Below are 2,755 nucleotides of genomic sequence, written 5' to 3'. Positions count from 1 at the left end.
ATAAATTCGTCTGAGATAGCGCGACGTACAAACTAGGCCTAAAATTGGTCTTTTTAAGTGGTAAGTTTGTGCACGGTAAATTACTTTGAAGTTGACACGTTATGAAGCCATTGTTTTGGCTTTGTCAAATAAGAAATGATCTATCCAAATGAAATGTTTGCCCTGTAAAAATGGTCTATAGTAATTTTACTTCAGTCTATATCACGTGAACTAAGTATGCTTACTGCACAATTACGTCTGCAAAGAAAGAAATTGTTTCCCATTATAATTGGAACATCCTCACTACAAGAAAGCCTTTTAATATAAATAATCCTACAAGCTGCATCAAGTTGAATGAGTCTTGATAGACGCTGAATAAGTAAATCCAGTGGATCACGAAAATTTCAAGAATGAAGTCAGAAAAGGTTGCTCTTCTCTTCATAGCCTTTTTTGTCGTGTCTCTCGTGCACGAAGCTCATTGTATTGAGTTTCCGCCGAAAAATGAATTGGTAAGGCAATAATTACACTTGCTTAAAAGTTTTTTACTGTTGAAATTAGCTGAGTACTGATCATGAAGGCCGCGGACTGAACCATGTTGAAGACTCTTTACTGCATGGAACTTTCAAGTTGTATGGGTCATTTTCAGAAAGTCTTCCATTTTGAATTGATTAAGTCTAAGTGCACTTCTTCGTCACCATAATTTCATAAGATAGACGGTCGGTTAACAGGGAACTTTGCTTGACTGTATGGACCAGTGTGAAAATAGCGTATTTAAATGTGTTACGAACTTCCAAGCCGTGAACGCACAGTTGAGATGTCCTCCCATCGGTTGAGCAAGTCAATTGGGTTGCGAGCTTTGTCAAAAGGGATAGTTTTTAGTATTTATGATTTTGCATCAGACAATGAAAATCATCTGAAAAATGGTATAATTGCCCATTTTTAACGGATTTTTATTCTAAAAAGGTCACCTAGAATTTTTGGGAGCCTTTTTTCTGGCTAAAATTTTCGAAAAGGTAAGTTTTGATCCCTATAATTTTCGGATCAGTAGACTTTCAGCTAGGAAATCCGAACAGATGAAAAATTTCTAGGGGATATGCCTATATCTACCGTTTAAATACTAAAATATGTTTGACAATGCTATGTTTAAGTGGTTTTGAACTATATTCTCGTTGGGTGCCCCTATATGTTTAGCCGCCGGTTTCAATCAATCATAGAGCTGATATATATGCTTGCTTTTGCAGAAAGGAGTGGTAGAGGAACGGCGCCGGAGTGTCTGCGCTGTGGCAAGGAACTTGGGCTGTGATTTGACCCACAAGAGGAACCAAGATACTAATTACGTGAACTGACACCACCAGACCGATCATCAGTTGACCATGAACCTGTAACGGATGAGAAAACGTGCAGTTTATAACGTAGCTTACAAACAAAACTATGTATAGAATGTAGATCTCGAGAAATAAAAGAATAATTTCAGTGTCGTTGAATATGGTGGAAGCAGAGGATTGCCGCATTCCTTGTTTAATTGCATGCTTTTGTCCTTGTTTCAAAGAGGAATTGGAGGAACATTATGCAAAGTGGAAACTAGACTTTCCCCCGAAAAAAAATATTGCTCATCCGAAACTGCTAAGTGACCTTTTAAGTGCCAAAAATTGCAAAAATACCGGCTTCCGAAAACGCAAAGGACTACTTTTCCCTGGTTGCGAATCTTTTAGGTGATCATTTTAGTAAAGTAATCTGTAGCTGTCTGGCAACGGAGAACCGAAATTCTTAGAACAGTTTTAAAAAGAGGTTTGTCCAATGCACACGAACTGAGTCGGGTCGACTCTTTGGTGAAGACGACCCGTCAAGCGGAAGTCGGGTCGTAGTGTTTGTGGAAGTAAAGTAACGGGAAGTTGCCATTTTAAAGAAGATTCGAGTAACTTTATGAAAATGGTGACGGGTCGTAAGGACCTGTCTAGTTCGTGACGTGCCGTCATTTGAAAACTCGACCCGACTATTGGAAATGTCAGGTAGCGAGGGACTTAGAAAAAAATCATCGTGTATTTGTGAAGATAGTGGAGGCGGTGAGGCCGGCTGAAAATGTTGACGGGTCGTGACGACCCGTCTAGTTCGTGTCAAGCCGTCATTTGAAAAGTCGACCCGACTTTTGGAAATGTCAGGTGGTGAGAAGAAGATAATGTGAGGATGGTGTGAAGAAGAAGAAGAAGATGGTGTGAAGATAATCGAGGCGGTGAAGCCGCCTGGAAATGTTGAGGGGTCGTGACGAGCCGTTTCTTGAAAGGTCGAACTGATTGTTGGAAATGGTGAGAGACTTAGAAAAATCGTGTATGTGAAGATACTGGACTCTTTGAGGCCGGCTGAAAATGTTGACGGGTGGCGAAGTCATTTGAGGTTGTGATGTCAATCCACCGGGACACAGTTGTTTCGTTATTCATATTTATGTTACTCGTTTGCGATCGTCGCGTAATTTTGAAGCGCTAGCCTTTAAGGTGAAACACAAATTAAACATTTTAAAGACAGGATAGTAAGTACGGCGGGTGTGAGATTAAAATTGTGGCTGGAAACGAATTTGGCAAGACTTTGTTGTAGGTTTATTATTGTATTTGGTCCCCTGCGAGTTATGTTGTGAGGTATCGGTATAGCCCAAAATTGATGATTTTGCCATTTTAGTTTTTGATCTTCCCAGGTACACCTCTTTGAATTTTTTCAATGAGGTGTTTTCTTCTAGACAGAGTTAGAAAGGAAAACGACTCTACGAATAAATTATCTTAAATTA

General features: G+C 39.6%; 1 long non-coding RNA gene across 1 annotated transcript; it reads left to right on the top strand.

Moving 5' to 3' along the window:
• The first annotated feature begins 205 nt into the window (after positions 1-205).
• On the top strand, positions 206-1,457 carry LOC137989962 (uncharacterized). Its single transcript, XR_011121090.1, has 2 exons — positions 206-488; positions 1,221-1,457. It is a non-coding gene; the product is annotated as an uncharacterized lncRNA (long non-coding RNA).
• The last annotated feature ends 1,298 nt before the right edge of the window (positions 1,458-2,755 follow it).

The sequence above is a fragment of the Montipora foliosa genome, chromosome 2 (assembly GCF_036669935.1).
Source record: "Montipora foliosa isolate CH-2021 chromosome 2, ASM3666993v2, whole genome shotgun sequence".
NCBI classification, from domain to species: domain Eukaryota; kingdom Metazoa; phylum Cnidaria; class Anthozoa; order Scleractinia; family Acroporidae; genus Montipora; species Montipora foliosa.
This window is presented reverse-complemented; position numbering and strand designations above follow the sequence as displayed.